Consider the following 23841-nt stretch of genomic DNA (forward strand, 5'->3'; position numbering starts at 1 on the left):
CGTCCACATTTTCCGACTACATGGCATTCCGGAAAACATAGTGTCAGATCGGGGAGTCCAATTTGTTTCTAGATTCTGGAGGGCATTTTGTCATCAAATGGGCATAGAACTGTCATTTTCATCGGGCTACCACCCACAGACCAATGGTCAGACTGAGAGAGTAAATCAGTCATTGGAACAGTTTTTGAGGTGTTATGTTGTGGATGCGCAAAATGATTGGGTCAAGTTCTAGCCGTTCGCAGAATTTGCGCACAATAATTTGAAAAACTCATCCTCTGGATTTTCACCGTTTCAGGTGGTAACTGGAAAGTTGCCTAAGTTCTCCCCACTGCCAGTAGCTTCCACTCGTTTCCAGCTTTGGAGGCGTGGCAAAAATCATTTAAGAACATTTGGGAAGTGTGTGAAAAATAATTTGGAGAAGGCTTTTCAAAGTCAGAAAGGTCAAGCTGACAAGAGAGGAAGTTCCGACCAGGAGACTTGGTCTGGGTGTCCACGCGTCATTTGACCCTGAAACAGCCCTTCACCCAAGTTAGGACCCAGATTTGTGGGCCCTTTTCCAGTGACCAGGAAGATCAACAATGTTACTTATGCCATTGATCTTCCTGCCAGCATGCGCGGTGTAAGATCCTTTCATGTGTCCCTGCTTAAACCAGCAGTTTATGTAGGTCCCACTCCTCCTCCGCCTGTGATGATAGATGACCAACCTGAGTACGAAGTAGAAAAGATTTTAGACTCACGTGTTGTACAGAAGTCAGTGCAGTATCTAGTTCACTGGAAAGGGTATGGTATTGAGGAGAGAACATGGGTACCTGAGTGTCGCATGCACGCGGATAAATTGAAGAAGGAGTTCCACGCCCTACATCCTGGGAAGCCGGGTAGGAGCTGTCCGGAGTCCACTCCTCAGGGGGGGGGGGGGTACTGTGAGAAAACACGGAAAAGCCGCCGCGAGCACTCAGAGCAAAGCGGCTGATTCCGCGTCCAACGCGGCAGGGTGCGCGCGTGGGTCTGCATCCACTGGCATGACGGAGCGCGATGAAACCACCGCATGCCTTATGAACAAGGCGGCGGATTCCGCGTCAGACGCGGATGTTGGCACGCATAGGCATAATTCTGACAGTACTGCTGAACGCGGAGGAACCGACGCATGCTTGGACAGCGGTGCGGCTGGTTCCGCATCCAACACAGCAGAAACATTACAACACATGTCTGGTGTGGCTGGGACTGATAGTCCACACAGGTTCAGGAGCATGCGCGCGCGGAGAGGCAGAGCCTTTATGACAGTCAGAAGGGCGTCAGCTAACCAAGCGGGTCAGCTGACAATTCCAGCACTTTTCATTGGTCCAGCACTTAGGGGTGGCGCTGGAGAGCGCTAGCGTATGTATACTGGGTGCTGGTCATTTCTCTGGTGTCTGGCGTTGCGATCACTACGTGGTAGCACTCAGACCTTCTGTCAGTATCTGTGTTATTATCTAGATCAGTTTCCAAGGTGTTGATGACCAAGGAGCTCACACCTTAGTCTAGAAATCCTGTTATTATCTGTGTTATTATTTGTGTTATTATCTAGACCAGTTTCCAAGGTGTTGATGACCAAGGAGCTCACACCTTAGTCTAGGAATCCTGTTACCATCTGTATTATTATCTAGACCAGTTCCGGGGTGTTGATGATCTAGGAGCTCACACCCAAGTCTAGGCATTGTTGATTATTTGTTATGACCTTCTGCTTTCCTGACCACTCTTCTGATCTCTGATTAGGTACTTCGCTATATCTGATACTCTGTTGCCAAACTCTGCTAGTCTTAGGATTCCGCATCTGTCTCCTGTCTCTGTACTTTATCTGTCTGTGTGTTAACGACCTGGCCTGTCCGACCTCGAGAACTATCTTCCCTGTTGGGAGATAGTTCCCAGTCCTGTCAGTGACACTTCACCTTTGGTGTCACTCACTCTCTGATCCTTCCCACTCTCAGCCTGGCTCCGCCCCTTGGGGAGCATCAGACCAGTGGAAGGAACCTGTTCTCTAAGCAGTATCTCGTACTGCCTAGCACCCTCTACGCGGGTGCTCTCCTCAAAGCATACGGTTGCACCAAACACTCATACTACTCAGGTGTCCAGAGGTTAGAGATATATCTGATTATCGGTGATACTGCAGATCATCAATAATCGGGTATATATCTGCATTCTCGGTGACACTGCAGATCACCGGTAATCAGATCCTCTCTGTGTTACACCGATCGTTACACCTTGACTTCCTCTAGTGACTTGGTGAATATGGTGAAGAGGATGGGAGCAAGTTGCCGGCAGCAGATTTTCAGGCAGGCTGGAGATACTCCATCGGGACCGGAGGCTTTCCTGGCATTTAGTGTTGATAAAAGGCGCAGGAAGTCAGCCTTGCTCACTACCGGGGGAGAGGGCAGGCTCAGGGTGTTTGCAGGGCACGGAGGGGGAGAGGCCGTTGCCAGGTTCATCTCCGGTGCTTCCTGGTTCTCAAACCTGCAGTAGAATCTGCTGAGTTCTTCTGATAGTTCCGGGTTAGGTGTTGAGGTGGGGGCTTGTAGTGGCCTTCAGCCCCTTCCATACAGCACGTGAGTCATTTGAGGATAGGTTGTGTCTCATTCTCTCGGCGTACCCTTTTTTGGCAGCTCTCAGCTCCCGATTAAGGTCATTTTTTGCCCTTCTGTAGTAGTGTTGGGCGAACAGTGTTCGTCACTGTTCGGGTTCTGCAGAACATCACCCTGTTCGGGTGATGTTCGAGTTCGGCCGAACACCTAATGGTGTTCGGCCAAACTGTTCGGGTTCGCCCGAACTGCTCAATGGCCGGCCAAACAGGGCCCTGTTCGGCCGAATACGGCCCCCCTATGGGGTCGCAGGCATAAGGGGGGAGCATGCCCCGATCGCGGGGGGGGGGGGGGCGGAAATTCCCCCCACCCCCTCCGCTAGCGCTCCCCCCTCTGCCCGCTTCCCCATAAAAAAAGTTTAATGCAAGTTAAATAGTACCGGTGGCTGGCAGTGGAGTGAGGAGGAGGAGTCCGAGTAGGAGAGTGACGCGTTGAGGCCGGGCAGCGGGCGGTTCAGCGGTAGTACCCTTGTGGTACTTCCGCCCTTTCTCTGACCTCACGTCCTCTACGTGATGACGTATACGAGGGTACGTGTGACGCGTACCTTCGTATGCAGAGGACGTGAGGTCAGAGAAAGGGCGGAAGTACCACAAGGGTACTACCGCTGAACCGCCCGCTGCCCGGCCTCAACGCGTCACTCTCCTACTCGGACTCCTCCTCCTCACTCCACTGCCAGCCACCGGTACTATTTAACTTGCATTAAACTTTTTTTATGGGGAAGCGGGCAGAGGAGGGAGCGCTAGCGGAGGGGGTGGGGGGAATTTCCGACCCCCCCCGCGATCGGGGCTTGCTCCCCCCTTATGCCTGCGACCCCATAGGGCCCCCAAAATGGGCATGTTCGGGGTTCCCATTGACTTCCATTGAGTTCGGGGTTCGGGCCGAACATGCCCATGTTCGGCCTGTTCGGCCCGAACCCGAACATCCAGGTGTTCGCCCAACACTATTCTGTAGTCCTCCTGGTTCCCGGACTTGTGTGCAGCCTCCTTTCGCCTCCGCAGCTGCCGTAGCTTGTTGGGGAACCACGGCTTTTTGTTCGGGTACACCTTGAAGGATTTTGTTGGTACACTTGAGTCCTCACAGAAACTGATGTATGAGGCGACGTTATCTGCCCATTCATCCAGATTTGGTGCTTCCAGGGACTTCCAGTCGGTGCATTCAAAGCAAGCTTGGAGTTTAAGTTTGGCCTCGTCTGACCACACCTTGGTAGACATAACGATTGGTTTGGCTGATTCTAGGCGCCTCCTGTAGGTAGGGATAAGGTGGATGAAGCGGTGATCAGAGGCGCCCAGGGCCACCCATGGTACTGCCTTGTATGCATCCTTCAGTGCCGTGTAGCAGTGGTCAAGGGTGCTCAGGCCCCTGGTGGGGAAGGGTACGTGCTGATGATAGCGTGGCATCTCCTGGCGCAGGTTGGCCTTGTTAAAATCGCCTGTGACGATGAACAGTGAATCCGGGAGGGATATCTCCCACCGCGAGATGGTCTCGCTTAGGACCAGTAGGGCAGATTTGACGTCCGCATCGGGGGGGATGTACACTCCAGCAAGGGCGTAGGAGAAAACCTCCCGTGGTGAGTATGGCGGCCTACAGCTGATTAGTAGTAGTTCCAGGTCCGGGGAGCACTTCCTGTCGAGTACTGTCGGGGTGGGGCACCATGAGGAGCTAATGTAGAAGCAGATGCCACCCCTCTTTTTTTCCTTGAGAGGATGGAGTCCCTGTCTGCTCGGATGATGCTGAAGCCGGGGAGGAGAAGGGCGTTCTCGGGGATGTCCTCATGTAGCCATGTTTCTGTGAAGCAAAGGGCCGGAGTGTAATTGCAGAGGTCTTTCCTGTCACAGAGGAGGCGCAGCTCGTCCATTTTGTTCGGGAGGGATTGGACATTTGCCAGGAAAACTGAGGGGATGGCTGAACGTAGACCCTTCTTCCCTAGCCGCACACGGGCCCCGGCATGGCATCCTCTTCGCCGCTGACCAGACCAGAGTCTCAGGGCTGGGTCCAGGACTTGCTGTATGTGGTCCCAGACGAGGGTGGTCAGGAGCCTGGCTTCCTGTGGTGGGGGTCCATGTGGTTCCCATCCTAGAAGCTGTTCCCTGTTATAGGTGGTGCGTGTGGTGGGGAGCTGCCTGGGCAGGGCATGGCTGCCGGCGCGCAGGGTGGTGGTTTGCCAGCGGGAGGTGGAGGGGCATGGCATTTCATGCCTCCAGCTTGCTCCTCAGGAGTGCCTACAAGCTCAGTTGCCAGTTAGCTGCAGCACCCAAAGTGAGACAGGCTTGGCAGGGCTGGGCCAGGGACTGGCAGGGCAGAAGGACATGCCGATGTGGGTCTGCAGGTGAGCATGCGGGCTGGACCCAGGCAGGATAGTCCCAAGGACTGGCAGAGGAGCAGGACCGCTGAGGGTCAGCAGGAGTGCACTTAGGCTAGGCACAGGCAGGGCAGGCCCAGAGATTAGCAGGGTTGGAGGGCATAGAGGAAGCGAAGAAGCAGGACAGCTGTGGGTCAGCAGAAAGCAGGCCAGTTGTGGGCCAGCAGAAAGCAGGAAAGCTGTGGGACAGCAGGCAGGCTTGCAGACAGGCAGGGTAGAAGGCACTGAGGCGAGTTCTTACCACTGATGCAGTCCTATGATGTGCCATGGGGGTTCTTCTTTTTATCTTCCTGCCGTAGCTGCACTATCCAGGCTCCGATGGAGCTCCAGGCATTGATGGCTTGTCGTCCAAGCTCCGTTGGCAGGCTTCCAGGAGAGGCGGCCTTGGAGTATGGCCGCAGCGTGTGGGAACCTCACCGCTGCTGCAGACCACGTGGGGGGCCTGGCAGGCCAGAGCGCCCGCAGTGAGCGGAGGGTGGCTGCCGCTGTGGATGTTACCCGCTGGCTCTGCGGCAGGGACCCAATCCGGCCTCAGGATGGTCCCTGGTGCTGTCCGGGCTGCCTTCTGCGGCAGGGACCCGATCCGGCCACAGGATGGTCCCTGGTGTTGTCCGGGGCAGCCTTTGCGAAGGAGGAGGAGGTCTTGGTTTGCTGGCAGCCTCAGCACGTGCGGGGATCCAGGAGCAGGAGATAAGAGGCTCCGGGAGAGAGGGTCGTCCCTGCAGTCTGTCGGGGCTAGTCCAGCCTGTGCGTGCTCCGTGAGGCGGCCGGAGATGTGTTTGGCGTCAGGCGGGCTGCAGAAAGCCAGTATGTGGGTCTTGCGGCCAGCGTCCGGGTGATGGATCTTGCTACCAGCAGCGGAATCCGGGCAGGTACAGCTAAGTCGGAGGTGAGCGGGGTTCACGGGGACAGACGTGAGGCAAGAGCAGAGTAAACTCTACTCTGCAAATAAATAAAACATGTAGTGGCTAAAGTGATTAAAGTAACTAAAAACTAAAAAGAGAGTGAGGAGCTATGCGCCGTGGCAGCTGGTCCAGCGCCATCTTGAATGTCCGTGTGATTTGTCGGATATGAGTTAATTGGGCAATTTACAATCTCATTCAATCAAAACTGTCTCAGTCCCCATGAACTTTATGCAAAGTCAGAGGGTAGAGAGACACAAGAAGCTTAATGGTGAATACATTAAGTATCCCCTCCACCCTCTACTCCAGGGCCCCATAGAAGCTGCTGTGGCTGCTATGGCTAATTGCTACGCCCCTGTGTGGCATTGACACTGAGTCACAAGTTAACCACTTGAGGACCCACCCTTTACCCCCCCTTAAGGACCAGCGCTGTTTGATGGGATCTGTGCTGGGTGGGCTCTGCAGCCCCCAGCACAGATCAGAGGGCACGCAGAGCGATCAGATCGCCCCCCTTTTTTCCCCCCTATGGGGATGATGTGCAGGGGGGGTCTGATCGCTCCTGCTGGTGGCATGTTACGGGGGGGGGCACCTCAAAGCCCCCCTCCGCGGCGACATTCCCTCCCCCTCCCTCTCCTACCTGTCCCCCCAGTGATCCGGGCTGCACAGGACGCTATCCGTCCTGTGCAGCCAGTGACAGGACGTCCTCTGTCACATGGCGGCGATCCCCGGCCGCTGATTGGCCGGGGATTGCCGATCTGCCTTACGGCGCTGCTGCGCAGCAGCGCCGTACAATGTAAACAAAGCGGATTATTTCCGCTTGTGTTTACATTTAGCCTGCGAGCCGCCATCGGCGGCCCGCAGGCTATTCACGGAGCCCCCCGCCGTGATTTGACAGGAAGCAGCCGCTCGCGCGAGCGGCTGCTTCCTAATTAATCAGCCTGCAGCTGGCGACGCAGTACTGCGTCGCTGGTCCTGCAGCTGCCACTTTGCCGACGCACGGTATAAGCGTGCGGTCGGCAAGTGGTTAAGGCATAAACGTCCAACAAGGAAGTCTTGGATGAAAGACAGACATGCACCGAGGGTAGCATTAAATGTCTGGTGTAGACACAACACCTGGGTGATAAATTTTGGCTTTTAAAGCAAATCTTGTCTTAGTACAGCAAACATTCAACTTCAGGGAGCTGTTAGATGCACGTTACAACAGTGCTTGTAATAGTGAAAATGCGTGCAATTACGTTCATTTAACATGTCTTTAACTTCCTGACAACTGAGATACTTTCAAGGAGTGTGAATGACTTTAATTTGTGTTCTGAAAGTGAGGAAATATGTATGCAAAACAGTTTTGCAGGGATGTGGCATGTGCTGAAATTCTTGTCATTCACTGCATGCTGGACAACTTTATGTGTGCTTTACCAGCAAATCAGTTCCAAAAACAGTTCATTTGTAGTCTTTTACACTGTGATATGGTTATTATTACATTTTTATTGTACTTTTTTTTTGTTTTATAGTGCCTACATGTTCCATGGCATTGTACAAATGGACATACTGTAAATGACATTAGTAGGTAATATGTATTTACCTATTTACCTTATACACAGTACATATCGATGGGACAGTTATTACTTACAGCAATCCCAAAATACGAAAGAAGAGACAGGGCCCTGTCATATGCTTGGATTAGAACAAGCAGACACAACTAGGTATGAGCTGCGCAGTTCAGATTCTGCATTCCGAACAAAACAGAGACTTTAAACTTGTGGCCACAGCAGGGTGGGGGTTGATACCTCACCCTTGTCACTGCCTACAGCCAATATATAATCAATGTTGTGTTTAAATCGCTTTCCACATCACTCCAATACTTCCTCTTTCCGGGTTCAAAGGATGATGTATTGGAGAGACGGAAAGCAATAGAGCCTGATGTGGAGTGCACTGGCTATAGGCGACAACTTGGTGCATTTACTCTTGTGGGTATCATCTGGAATATCTCTCTGAAGCATCCAACAGTAGGCTGCCATCATTGTGCTCCATTTCCATTGGTATCTCCTTTCCATCTCTTTAATGTCTTGGTGGAATCGTTCACCTTGTTCCTCACTCACAGCTACCACATTTTCCAAAAAGTACATACCTCACAACTTATTGAGATAAGAAAGAGGGACACTTAAGCAGCACCCCTGCCACGCCCAGGCACACCCATAGTCACACATACCATAAAGATTTCGTATGAAAAATGTTTGTTTTTTATTCAAATCACACTGGTCCTTTCTATCCTGGTTCATTATCCTTCATATTAACATTTGAAAATAAGAAATATATTAATTCAAAGGATGGGAGAGTCAATTAAAATGTTAATAGATTAGACAGTCAATTAATATTTCAGTAGATTAAATACATATATTTACATAGATCTGTACATGAGTCTTGAAAGAGGGACACATGAAGAACAAAGAGGGATTGAGTTCCCAAAGAGGGACTGTTCCTCCAAAAGAGGGACAGTTAGGAGCTATGAAAGTAGTCAAGGTGGGACTGGAGGAAATGCACTTTCAAACTCATCAGGCAACCTAATGCTTGAAATGCTTTGTTTTTGTAGTGAGGATCTTTGTTATTGCTGAAAAATTTATGTATGACTTCTTTAAATGCAATCTACCCTTCTTTTTGAGGATCCAAATATTTAAAAAAAATTGATACATTTGAAGACAATTTTGCATTTTGTGGCAAATCATGACGTCTAGGAGTTTTTTTTCAATCCAGTATTGTATTTGTTTTCAGCATACGAAAATACATGGAAATTTGATGAAAATAATCAAACCGCTTTTTAGTTGCAGACCTGTGTAATTCTGTAAAATATCCTCAGAGGGATAATAGAGTTGCCTGAGGAGGTGAGATTTTGGTTACATATGAACATTACAAAGGTAGGTGAATGACGTATAACGAGGGACTGGCACCATCTGTTAGTATTATTGCTCTTTTATTTTATACACAACTTCAGCCGATTGCTGATTCTGCTGTTATGTTGTATTTAATACAAAAGAGCCATAATACTAACAGATGGTGGCAGTCCTTTGCTATACAATATTCATCTGACCTGGAGTGCTGCCAGATCGACCAAGGCACATCACCTGGGCAGAGAGGAGTGCTCCACCTTTCTTTGAATAATGGGTAGGTGAGTGTCAAACTGATTTTGGAAGGATTTTCAATAAAAGTGGAAAACCTCATGAGAAATCCTGCAGTGTAGATAAATGGGAAAAAAGCACCACAAAAATACCAGCTGGTTCATTGGTAGACTACAGAAGAGGGTGTTACAATGATCTAGTCAGGATATGATGAGGGCGTGGACCAGCATTACAAGAAGGAACAGATTTTCCAAATGTATTCTAGCTGGTGATGTCAGGAGGAAGTAATAAATATTAATGTGACATTTTAATGAGGGTCATAAGCAATGAGCTTGAGGAGCCAGTGTTATTGGTGTGTTATCCGTATTAACTGTTATGTCAGGGAGCATTGCTGATTCAGGTGAAAGAATTACAATGTGGATCAAGCACATTTTTTCATCAATAAGCATGTTTAGTTGTGTTTCCAGTTTTGCTTAACCTGCCTGGCGGTATTGACAGATATGCACGTCAATACAAAACATGCTGTGAATAGTATTGATGTGCATACACGTCTATACTCTCCTGCACTGTGTACTAGACCCTTGCTTGACACATTTTGTCAAGTTACAGGAAAAAAAAGGTTGTGAAAATAAATTAGATCACTTTTTGCACAGAAATCCTGGGGAAATTGAACGCCAGGGAGGTGTTAATTTAACATATTTAACAAAGGCACTAAGAAATGAAACTCTATGCTTGGAACCCTCATTAAAGTGTAGTCATTTCCAGTGTGGGCTTATTGCTGTTCTTATCTGTGGCCCTAGGTTAATTTCAGTATTCTGCATATGCACTAGGTGTTAGGAGGTATGCATTTTCTATTTTGCATAACGTGACATTTTAAACATATTAGACAAGTCTGGAGGGTTGAGTCACACTCTATATGTCAGACACTCCAGTGATGAGATTTTCCCCACACCAGTCAAGCCTGGGTGTTATTCAGATCACGCTTGTATACATGGCTGTTTCTGACCTTTTTGGTGGCCCAGGCAAGAAACTCTGTGACACACCTCCCCCTCCGCTTACACATTACATTGTGAGCTGCTCTTTCATATAATTAAAACTTGCGGAAGATGTCTGCATTATATAAATTCATGATAATAATATGGTAGTAAAATTAGACTACAGTAGGAAGTTGATTGTGAGCTCTTCTGAGGACAGTCACTGTCTCACTGACATGACTAGTGCTGCAGAAAGTGCCATATAGATGCGTCATGAATGATAATAGTAATGTAGGACATTGGGGGGGAGGGGGGTTATTTTGCTCAATCAGGCAGCCAGAGTGCAGGACTATTCACAGGTTGTGGGCCTGATTCCAATAGTGCAAAATTTAGCATGAATCTGCAGCATTTCCTCGCAGGTGGGAGGGTCTGGGAAGAGCTGCCTATCGTTTCAGGGCCCGTTTCCACTGTAGCGTTACGAAATCGCCGGCGAATCACCGCAGGCAAATCGCATGCGGGTGCGATTCCGCATGCGTTTTTTGCCGCGATTTCGCATGCGATTTCGCATAGGTAAGGCTGTATGCGATTTTAACCATGTCACTGCCTGTGTGAATTAACATGGGTACCTATGCGAAATCGCATGCGAAATCGCGGCAAAAAACGCATGGGGAAAACGCATGCGATTTCCCTATTAAATACATTGTGTGCGATTCGCCTGCATTCCACACGCAGGCGAATTCTGAGGCCCCTACCCTGCAGATTTTTTCTGCACAGAAAAACGTGCGGGGAAACGCACAAGTGGAAACAGTCCCATCCACTTCTACTGACTGTGCGGATCCGCATGCGTTGCCCGCATGCGGATTCGCGATAGTGGAAACGGGCCCTCAATGGCTTTGCTGTCCAGGTCGCACTGCGGAATGCACCCAAAACCATATAGCCATACATGGCATGGCTTAGCAATTTGGGCTGCGTCTTCCCAGCACAACAGGAACCGCAGCCGAATTGGAAAGGGACGAAGCTCCTAGTGGAAACCGGCCCCGAATCACAGCCAGGCGAGTGAGACGATCTACAGAGATAGAAGTGGGGACCTCTCACAAAGCTTGTCTTCTCCTGTCATTTTTGCTCAGCTGTGATAATCAGGATCAGTGTCCACTGGCTGCTGCAGCACCTCCAGCCTTGCACTGCTGATAAATAACACAATATGCTGAACAAAATGATTTAACAGCAGTTTGCTTGCAGCAGACAGTATATAACAATCATAATGAGGACAGCTGAACTTACACTGAGAGCAGGAATCTGAGAGGTTCAGTGGGAGGGCCTGACTTCTACCTACAGAAGTACTCCTCTTCGGGACACAGCTCTAGTAGTACCTGTCCCTTTACTCACTATTGCTATGTTTTGCCATGGATCCTCACACTTTCCCTCCTGATGGTGTCCTTGGTCTGCACTGGGTAGGTGGCAGAAGTTGGCCAGCATTCAAACCTGATGGCAGCCGGCAAGAGTGGTTGTGTATCAGAGACATACATTTGAGTTTACAGAATTTGTTGAGAAAGGGAGGAGGTGGAGAGATGCATGACATCATTGCCGTGCTGTGTGCTATACAGGCCTCTGTACTCCTAGAGCAGCAGGGCTCATGCAGATCATTAATAAGAGATATGCCATGGCGCACTGGGCACTGATTGGTACTGCAGGACTGTGCCTAAAATGGCTGTGCCCTTTACGATCTTGTGTTCGACTATCTCCAACATTGGCTTTTTCCAGCAAAGATCCAATGTCAGACATTTTTCAACACAGGAAAAACAGCTGCTGCTAGGTGACCGCTGCATCTATTCCAGCATGGCATTGGCTATGTGGATTAAAATGTTAGAAAAGTCAGAAACTTTGGACCCTTTCAATACCACGCTGCACTGCATAACAACGGGGCAAAGCTACAGTGCATTAGCTGGTGCCAGACCTGTCCTATCCCCCTGATGTCAGGTCACCACCTCTCTCTTGTGCAGGTCAGCTGGCACCCTGCCGCACAGCACTTCTGCAATCACGTATGCCCCTGCACACATGGGTGATAAAAGAATCAGAGTGGAAAGGGTTAAACAGCACTGCTTGTATATGTGACTGTAATTTCTATTGCCGCCTACAGTCTGTACCATGGGATTATTAAATACAGTGTGTGTGTGTTGGGGGGGGGGGGGCAGTGTAAAATGTTCTCTGGGGCACATGTCTCTGTAGCTATGCCATTGGTTGAGATAAAGATGTTTTCTGTTGTTTACCTATCTGTTGTGCTGATTTCACTGGATCACCAAGTACAAACTGGGGAACTCTTCACCCTTTAGGGAGAGTTGTCAGTGCGATTTATTTTATTTCAGAATACTGTTATATTATTACTTGCTCTGGACACTGATCCATCTAACATAGGGGTTGATTCACAACTGCTGTACCACAGACAAGGTACAGCAGTATTACCATAAGGCACTGTAGGCTCGTGCCTACAGGCGCCTGATGATGGAAAGCCGGCTCACTCACCTCCCCAAGTGCCTCCCTCCCTCCTTCCCCATGCAGAGTCCTGATAAGTGTAAATGAGAAGTTACTCACCCAGCTCTCTGAATTCCACCGATGAGATTTTCCCTCAGTCAGGGGAACCTCTAGCTAATTAATACTGAGGTTCCTCTAGCTACCTAATACTTGGGGGCATCTCTACCTACTTATTATTGAGGGTACTTCTAGCTACCTAATACCAAGTGGCACCTGTAGCTACCTATGATCGGCAGGGGAAGTAAGGGAAAAGTGACTGGGGGGTTGTAGGTTCATGAAGGACAAAGTCTAGGGAGCCAAGACATCTGTGCCTATAGGCTCCTGTGAGGTAAATCCGGCCTGATTACCCTTATTTCTGGCCGCAATAGGCCACTGTTCTTGTGTAGCCTGACCATTGCTATGGTAACACTCATTATCATAGCAGTGGTTGCGCTACTCGAGTACTGCGGGTATTGCTAATAGCGTAACTGGTAGTACTTGTGGACGGAAATGAGGGTAATACTGGCTAGTATTACTGCAATGTTGTGAATAAACCCCATAGTGCCTGGTCAATTTATATAAGGCTAGTTTAAGTTAAAAAAACAACAAACTTCTTCCCCTTGTATTGTAGACTATTCAACAGTCAACCGAAACTGATAATCAGCAAACTAGCCTGATTGCTGCTCTCTCTCCCACATGAGTATTCTTCACCGCTCCCTTTTGAGTACGCATGCTGTCAGCTTAACTAGAGAGTCTTTAGGAGCTAGGTTCCCACTTGAGCCAGACCACAAACAGCCAGTGGGAGAGGACAGTCCGTTGTGGTCCATTGTTGTCTTGGGCAGATGTATTCTCAACCATATTCTATATGGGAAACACACCCGCTCTTTCAGAATAATTGCAGACAGCAGATAAGTTGGTTCCACTTACAACAACAGATCCAACAGATCCATTGCAGACTGAGAAGTATGAACGGATCCTATTTATAAAACAGGATCCGTTCACTGTTCACATCCACTTTAAAGAGGAACTGTAACCAAGCATTGAACTTCATTTCAATCAGTAACTGAAACGTTCTTTCCCATGAGAAATCATTACCCTTTCTCAAATAGATCATCAGGGGTGTCTGTATGGCTTATATTGTGGAAAAACTCCTCCCACAATGTGATGTCAGGACCTAGATCCTAGCAGTTTCCTGACTGTGAACCTTGTTACATTGTGGGAAATAACAGCTGTTTGCAACTGCCAAGCAACCAGTATCTCCCTCTGTGCATATGTATAATTATAAATAAAAAACAACCTTTTAGTCTATCAAATATTAAGTGTGGTTATAAATAATGGCAGTTAGTGCTGTCTAGTTTTTTCTTGTCTGCCAGTAGTAAAGATGATGATGTGCAGGCTGGTTGTGGCTCGAACAACATGAACACATTGCATGGTGAATATCAATAATTTCTTGATCTCTCTTCAATTTTCTATTTCTTCTCACTTTTCAATGTATTGATGTATTTTTTTCCCCTTTTACCTAAAGTTCCTCTTTAATTATGACCGCCTACCTTGATCTGGAATGTGTTAAGAGATGCTTTTGAAAACAGAAGTCTTTGGAAATGGTGAGATCATGTGATTCAAAACTGTTTTTCTATTTCTCTCTTACTGTATCAAGTCGTAGCTGCCTTAGGCGCTGCCAAAACACTTGAACTGATGCTGACTTTATTTGCGACTAGCAGACTGATTCAGGCAATATTAGCACAAGTGAGTTCTGGAAAAAAGTTATAGTTTACATCTAAGTCTAGATTTCTCTTATGCAAAAGGAATGACAACAATTTGAAAAAAGTGACCTCAGTAAAGAAAACAAATTCCCTTCTGTAAATGTCTTACTGGAACCAAATCATAATGACCTTCACAAGACCACATTTCCACAGCTACACAAAAGTCCTTTATAACTGCCAAGATGTCAGTGACAATTACCCATTATATTTACATCCTTTCCCTGGTCGCACGTTAACAGTGCTTATTTATATTTTTATGACTTTACATAAAACACGATCCAAAGGCAGAACTATTCTTCTCATAGGATGAAATGTTCTACCATTAACTAGCTACTAAGGTGATTTGGTATTTGTGAGAGTAATCCCAGATGCATTCTCCATGTACTTTACCCTAGCCTTTGAGACTGCATAATGCAGAGTCACAGCGCTTTGAGTCCCCGGGGAGAAAAGCGTTATATAATTATTATTGTTATTGTTACTTAAAGGACCTCTGTTGCGAAAAATCTTAACATTTAAAATACATGTAAACATATACAAATAAGAAGTACGTTTCTTCCGGAGTAAAATGAGCTATAAATTACTTTACTCCCCTGTTGCTGTCACTTACAATGAGTAGTAGAAATCTGACATTGCCAACAGATTTTAGACTAGCCCATCTTCTCATGGGGGGAGGGGGGGTTCTCAGGGTTTTCTTTATTTTTAAAAGCACTTAGTGAATGGCAGTTGCTCATCCAACTGCCAAAAAAGAGACCAGAGAGGCTGGCCAGCATTTTTGTATAAATCTTTTTCAGGGGAATGTCTTTTTAAAGAATAAAGGCCATGCTTAGAATCCACCGTGAAGAGATGGACTAACCCAAAACCTGTCGTTGTCAGATTTCTACTACCTACTGCAAGTGACAGCAACATAGGACAAAAGTTAATGTATGGCTCATTTTACTTTGGAAGAAATGCACTCATTTGTATGTGTTTTAAATTTTAAGATTTTCACAACAGTTCCCCTTTTAATGGAGAGTGCAGACATGAAAATAGACTGCACCAAATGCCATTATCTATAAACACACCCCCTAACAATGCAATAGGCTAAAATTAATTTTATTACTCCTAATAGAGTATAGATTTCAGGTAAAGGAATGAAGTAGTAAGATGGGGTTGGCAACTGGATAAAGTGTCCTAGAGTATATGTTTTTTAAGAGGTAAGTTTTAAGATTGAATCAGAATATTTCAAGGATTGAAGTGCTGAATTGGTTTTGATTGCTGCTAAGAGTTTTGTGGGAAATAAGTGAGTGGGATCCAGTAGGTATCTTGCTCTTTGTGGGTGGGACAAAGAATTTGGTGAACGGTCCTCTGTTATTGAATATGCCAATATTGTAATGTCACATAAACAACAAGCATGACCTTTTTGGTCATCAAGACCTTCATCAAGTGCTGTCAAAACTTGGAAGTACATTTCATTATGTTATTCCCCTTTAAGAAGTGTATAACCAGGTGTGCCATGTACAAGTTTGCGCCTGCCCCCCGATGGGCATGTTTTTGTATGATTCTTTTTTTAAATGTAGTGCACTTCTAAGGTTTGACAGCACTTAATGAAGGTCTTGACAACCGAAACCGCACGCTTGCTGTTACTGGGATGTAAAGTAAAGCAAAGTTTGCAACTCACCCAGGTGGTGTCCAGTTTCTGTCGTCTTTTATTGTGGCTCTTGCATGGTCCATCAGGAATCTGTACCTTACTGGTTTGATTCCATGGGACATATAAAGTCTTATTGATTGAAGTTACACACTATTTGGACCATAAGGTGAGTATGGACATGTCAGTTTTACTGATGTTTTTCGAATCTCCCCCGCAACCCCCCCACATGTCAGTTCAGGTGCACTTTAACTGCTTGCCGACCACTCCACGCCGATCGGCATGAACGTGGCGCCAGCCCCAGGACCGCTCCATGCCGATTGGCGTGAACGGCCTTCTAGGGGGCTAGCAGGAGATTGCGCATCTCCGCATGGAAGGCGGAGCTCCGCCTTCAGTCTCCCGGCGCCGCTCGGAGACTATTAGACGGCAAAACCGCTAATTACCCTGTACAGCGCTGTGATCTAAGGCAGCGCTGTACTGTCACACGGCTGTCCCCTCCATAGGCTGGGGAGTGATCGGCTGTCATAGGCTGAAGCCTATGACAGCCGATCACGCTGATTGGCTGGCAGGGGAAGGGAGGGGGAAATATAAAATAAATAAAAAAAATAGGGAAATGTATTAAAAAAATAAGATAAATATTTATATAAAAAAAAAAACAACTGGGGAGCGATCAGACCCTACCAACAGAGAGCTCTGTTGGTGGGGAGAAAAGGGAGGGGGGGAATCACTTGTGTGCTGAATTGTGTGGCCCTGCAGCTAGGCCTTATAGCTGCAGTGGCCATTTTAGCAAAAAATGTCCTGGTCAATAGGGGGGTTTAACACCGCAATCCTCAAGTGGTTAAGGTGAGGCAAAATAAGATATACAATATTAGCAATAATATAGGTATAGCTAGAGTAATCATGCCTCACTGCATCTGTTACTTCAGATTTCCTCAAGGTGAAATTTCTGCTAATGTTCTTTGTGAATGGCAGAAACTTTATTGTTGTTTCATAAGATTAAACTGAAAAAAAAATCACTATGTGGGTTCACACAAAGGGCATACGGGAAGTGTTTCTGATAAGCTGGCCCATGTAACATCTAATTGCTACTTTGCATTCAGCTGAATACAATGCACAGTGATGTGTGGGTGGTTATAAGACATGAGACATGTACAGTCAGCCTTACGGTATGCAAGAAAGCGGTCACATCTGGGAACCCACTGAAAACGTTGAGTGAACCTGTCCAAATCCTGACGAACAGCAAAACTGCGAAATCAATATACATGTTGCAATCTTATGGCTGCTCCATGTGTGACATCATTGCACTTGTTCCTGAAAGTGTCTATTTTCTTTTGTATGTGGAGTGAGACTTCAGTCTGAGTAATATATTGTGCAAGGCCGGATTTCCGGAAAGGCATAACAGGTCAGGGCCTTGGGCGGCTGCAGCCTAAGGGGGCACCTGGGCATAAAAGAGGGGTTGCTACATATGAAAGAGGATGAAAGAGGAGGCTGAAAATGGGGAGCAACACATGAAAAGGGGAGGCTGATGCTCAAGGAAGCTGTTCATAGAAGATGGGACTACTGTATATGGATGATACACATGGAAGAGGGGACTGCTGTATACGAATGATACACATGGAAGACGGGACTACTGTATATGGATGATACACATGGGAGAGGGGACTGCTGTATATGGATGATACACATGGAAGAGGGGACTGCTGTATATGGATGATACACATGGAAGAGGGGACTGCTGTATACGGATGATACACATGGAAGATGGGGCTGCTGTACATGGATGATACACATGGGAGAGGGGACTGCTGTATATGGATGATACACATGGGAGACGCGACTGCTGTATATGGATGATACACATGGAAGATGGGACTGCTGTATATGGATGATACACATGGGAGACGGGACTGCTGTATATGGATGATACACATGGGAGATGGGACTGCTGTATATGGATGATACACATGGGAGAGGGGACTGCTGTTTATGAATGATACACATGGAAGAGGGGACTGCTGTATACGGATGATACACATGGAAGATGGGACTACTGTATATGGATGATACACATGGGAGAGGGGACTGCTGTATATGGATGATACACATGGAAGAGGGGACTGCTGTATACGGATGATACACATGGGAGAGGGGACTGCTGTATATGGATGATACACATGGAAGATGGGACTGCTGTACATGGATGATACACATGGGAGAGGGGACTGCTGTATATGGATGATACACATGGAAAAGGAGACTGCTGTATATGGATGATACACATGGAAAAGGAGACTGCTGTATATGGAAGATACACATGGGAGACGGGACTGCTGTATATGGATGATACACATGGAAGATGGGACTGCTGTATATGGATGATACACATGGAAGATGGGGCTGCTGTATATGGATGATACACATGGAAGATGGGACTGCTGTATATTAATGATACACATGGAAGAGGGGACTGCGGTATATGGATGATAATCATGGAAGATGGGACTGCTGTATATGGATGATACACGTGGAAGAGGGGACTGCTGTATATGGATGATACACATGGAAGAGGGGACTGCTGTATATGGATGATACACATGGAAGATGGGGCTGCTGTATATGGATGATACACATGGAAGATGGGGCTGCTGTATATGGATGATACACATGGAAGATGGGACTACTGTATATGGATGATACACATGGAAGATGGGACTGCTGTATATGGATGATTCACATGGGAGAGGGGACTGCTGTATATGGATGATACACATGGAAGAGGGGACTGCTGTATATGGATGATACACATGGAAGAGGGGACTGCTGTATACGGATGATACACATGGAAGAGGGGACTGCTGTATATGGATGATACACATGGAAGATGGGGCTGCTGTATATGGATGATACAAATGGAAGATGGGGCTGCTGTATACGGATGATACACATGGAAGAGGGGACGGCTGTATATGGATGATACACATGGAAGATGGGACTGCTGTATATGGATGATACACATGGAAGATGGGACTGCTGTATATGCATGATTCACATGGGAGAGGGGACTGCTGTATATGGATGATGCACATGGAAGAGGGGACTGCTGTATATGGATGATACACATGGAAGATGGGACTGCTGTATATGGATGGTACACATGGAAGAGGGGACTGCTGTATATGGATGATACACATGGAAGATGGGGCTGCTGTATATGGATGAGACAAATGGAAGATGGGGCTGCTGTATACGGATGATACACATGGAAGAGGGGACTGCTGTATATGGATGATACACATGGAAGAGGGGACTGCTGTATATGGATGATACACATGGAAGATGGGACTGCTGTATATGGATGATACACATGGGTGAGGGGACTGCTGTATATGGATGATACACATGGGAGAGGGGACTGCTGTATATGAATGATACACATGGAAGATGGGGCTGCTGTATATGGATGATTCACATGGGAGAGGGGACTGCTGTATATGGATGATACACATGGAAGAGGGGACTGTTGTATATGTATGATACACATGGAAGATGGGACTGCTGTATATGGATGATACACATGGAAGAGGGGACTGCTGTATATGGATGATACACATGGAAGATGGGACTACTGTATATGGATGATACACATGGAAGAGGGGACTGCTGTATATGGATGATACACATGGAAGAGGGGACTGCTGTATACGGATGATACACATGGAAGATGGGACTACTGTATACGGATGATACACATGGAAGATGGGACTGCTGTATATGGATGATACACATGGAAGATGGGACTGCTGTATATGGATGATACACATGAGAGAGGGGACTGCTGTATATGGATGATACACATAGAAGAGGGGACTGCTGTATATTGATGATACACATGGAAGAGGGGACTGCTGTATACGGATGATACACATGGAAGAGGGGACTGCTGTATATGGATGATACACATGGAAGACGGGACTGCTGTATATGGATGATACACATGGGAGACAGGACTGCTGTATATGGATGATACACATGGAAGATGGGACTGCTGTATATGGATGATACACATGGAAGATGGGGCTGCTGTATATGGATGATACACATGGAAGATGGGGCTGCTGTATATTAATGATAAACATGGAAGAGGGGACTGCTGTATATGGATGATAATCATGGAAGATGGGACTGCTGTATATGGATGATACACATGGAAGAGGGGACTGCTGTATATGGATGATACACATGGAAGATGGGACTGCTGTATATGGATGATACACATGGAAGATGGGGCTGCTGTATATGGATGATACACATGGAAGATGGGGCTGCTGTATATGGATGATACACATGGAAGATGGGGCTGCTGTATATGGATGATGCACATGGAAGATGGGGCTGCTGTATATGGATGATACAAATGGAAGATGGGGCTGCTGTATACGGATGATACACATGGAAGAGGGGACTGCTGTATATGGATGATACACATGGAAGATGGGACTGCTGTATATGGATGATACACATGGGTGAGGGGACTGCTGTATATGGATGATACACATGGGAGAGGGGACTGCTGTATATGGATGATACACATGGAAGATGGGGCTGCTGTATATGGATGATTCACATGGGAGAGGGGACTGCTGTATATGGATGATACACATGGAAGAGGGGACTGCTGTATATGGATGATACACATGGAAGAGGGGACTGCTGTATATGGATGATACACATGGAAGATGGGGCTGCTGTATATGGATGATACACATGAAAGAGGGGACTGCTGTATATGGATGATACACATGGAAGAGGGGACTGCTGTATATGGATGATACACATGGAAGATGGGGCTGCTGTATATGGATGATGCACATGGAAGATGGGGCTGCTGTATATGGATGATACACATGGAAGATGGGGCTGCTGTATACGGATGATACACATGGAAGAGGGGACTGCTGTATATGGATGATACACATGGAAGATGGGGCTGCTGTATATGGATGATACACATGGAAGATGGGGCTGCTGAATATGGATGATGCACATGGAAGATGGGGCTGCTGTATATGGATGATAATCATGGAAGATGGGGCTGCTGTATATGGATGATACACATGGAAGAGGGGACTGCTGTATATGGATGATACACATGGAAGAGGGGACTGCTGTATATGAATGATACACATGGAAGATGGGGCTGCTGTATATGGATGATTCACATGGGAGAGGGGACTGCTGTATATGGATGATACACATGGAAGAGGGGACTGTTGTATATGTATGATACACATGGAAGATGGGACTGCTGTATATGGATGATACACATGGAAGAGGGGACTGCTGTATATGGATGATACACATGGAAGATGGGACTACTGTATATGGATGATACACATGGAAGAGGGGACTGCTGTATATGGATGATACACATGGAAGAGGGGACTGCTGTATACGGATGATACACATGGAAGATGGGACTACTGTATACGGATGATACACATGGAAGATGGGACTGCTGTATATGGATGATACACATGGAAGATGGGACTGCTGTATATGGATGATACACATGAGAGAGGGGACTGCTGTATATGGATGATACACATAGAAGAGGGGACTGCTGTATATTGATGATACACATGGAAGAGGGGACTGCTGTATACGGATGATACACATGGAAGAGGGGACTGCTGTATATGGATGATACACATGGAAGACGGGACTGCTGTATATGGATGATACACATGGGAGACAGGACTGCTGTATATGGATGATACACATGGAAGATGGGACTGCTGTATATGGATGATACACATGGAAGATGGGGCTGCTGTATATGGATGATACACATGGAAGATGGGGCTGCTGTATATTAATGATAAACATGGAAGAGGGGACTGCTGTATATGGATGATAATCATGGAAGATGGGACTGCTGTATATGGATGATACACATGGAAGAGGGGACTGCTGTATATGGATGATACACATGGAAGATGGGACTGCTGTATATGGATGATACACATGGAAGATGGGGCTGCTGTATATGGATGATACACATGGAAGATGGGGCTGCTGTATATGGATGATACACATGGAAGATGGGGCTGCTGTATATGGATGATGCACATGGAAGATGGGGCTGCTGTATATGGATGATACAAATGGAAGATGGGGCTGCTGTATACGGATGATACACATGGAAGAGGGGACTGCTGTATATGGATGATACACATGGAAGATGGGACTGCTGTATATGGATGATACACATGGGTGAGGGGACTGCTGTATATGGATGATACACATGGGAGAGGGGACTGCTGTATATGGATGATACACATGGAAGATGGGGCTGCTGTATATGGATGATTCACATGGAAGAGGGGACTGCTGTATATGGATGATACACATGGAAGAGGGGACTGCTGTATATGGATGATACACATGGAAGATGGGGCTGCTGTATATGGATGATACACATGAAAGAGGGGACTGCTGTATATGGATGATACACATGGAAGAGGGGACTGCTGTATATGGATGATACACATGGAAGATGGGGCTGCTGTATATGGATGATGCACATGGAAGATGGGGCTGCTGTATATGGATGATACACATGGAAGATGGGGCTGCTGTATACGGATGATACACATGGAAGAGGGGACTGCTGTATATGGATGATACACATGGAAGATGGGGCTGCTGTATATGGATGATACACATGGAAGATGGGGCTGCTGAATATGGATGATGCACATGGAAGATGGGGCTGCTGTATATGGATGATAATCATGGAAGATGGGGCTGCTGTATATGGATGATAATCATGGAAGATGGGGCTGCTGTATATGGATGATACACATGGAAGAGGGGACTGCTGTATATGGATGATACACATGGAAGAGGGGACTGCTGTATATGGATGATACACATAGAAGATGGGGCTGCTGTACAGTGGCGGCTCCAGGAAATTTTTTTAGGGGGTGCTATGCAGGTGCTGGACCAAATTCCGGGGGAGCCGACGACCTGCGGCGCGCGAAGCGCGCCGCGGCAAAAAATGGGTGTGGCTACAACCTGCGGCGAAAAAATGGGCGTGGTCATGACCGGATGAGGGCGGGGCTAACTGTAATTTAAAGTGAACCCAGGGTGAGAGTGATATGGTGGCTGCCATATTTATTTCCTTTTAAACAATACTAGTTGCCTGGCAGCCCTGCTGATCTATTTGGCTGTAGTAGTGAACTGAATTACACCAGAAACAAGCCATGCAGCTAATCTTGTCAGTTCTGACAATATTGTCAGAAACCCCTGACCTGCTGCATGCTTGTTCAGGGTCTATGGTTGAAAGAATAAGAGGCAGAGGACCAGCACGGCAGCCAGGCAACTGGTATTGCTTAAAGGGAGATAAATATGGCAGCCTCAATATTATTCTCACCTCGGGTTCCCTTTAAAAATGCAACGCAAAGACAGAGGGCCCAAGTTTTGGTGACCCTTTTCCCAGAAAATTCACATAATTGTGCAGGTTTTCTCAAGAAAATACATGTAATGTGAGCAGATTTTAACAAAAAACACGTCCAATGACCCCAATATGCACAATCGTTATCAGATATGGCCCCAATATGCACAATCGTTATCAGATATGGCCCCAATATGCACAATCGTTATCAGATATGGCCCCAATATGCACAATCGTTATCAGATATGGCCCCAATATGCACAATCGTTATCAGATATGGCCCCAATATGCACAATCGTTATCAGATATGGCCCCAATATGCACAATCGTTATCAGATATGGCCCCAATATGCACAATCGTTATCAGATATGGCCCCAATATGCACAATCGGTAGCAGATATGACCCCAATATGCACAATCGGTAGCAGATATGGTCCCAATATGCACAATCGGTAGCAGATATGGTCCCAATATGCACAATCGGTAGCAGATATGGTCCCAATATGCACAATCGGTAGCAGATATGGTCCCA

General features: G+C 46.8%; 1 long non-coding RNA gene across 1 annotated transcript in view; it reads left to right on the forward strand.

The window, feature by feature from the left end:
• Positions 1–23841, forward strand: part of LOC137528444 (uncharacterized) — a 141025-nt gene that overhangs the window by 100092 nt on the left and 17092 nt on the right. Inside the window, exon 2 of the long non-coding RNA XR_011023396.1 lies at positions 13991–14069. This is a non-coding gene — a long non-coding RNA (uncharacterized lncRNA). The remainder of the gene's footprint in view (positions 1–13990; positions 14070–23841) is intronic.

Source organism: Hyperolius riggenbachi, chromosome 8, assembly GCF_040937935.1.
Source record: "Hyperolius riggenbachi isolate aHypRig1 chromosome 8, aHypRig1.pri, whole genome shotgun sequence".
NCBI lineage: Eukaryota > Metazoa > Chordata > Amphibia > Anura > Hyperoliidae > Hyperolius > Hyperolius riggenbachi.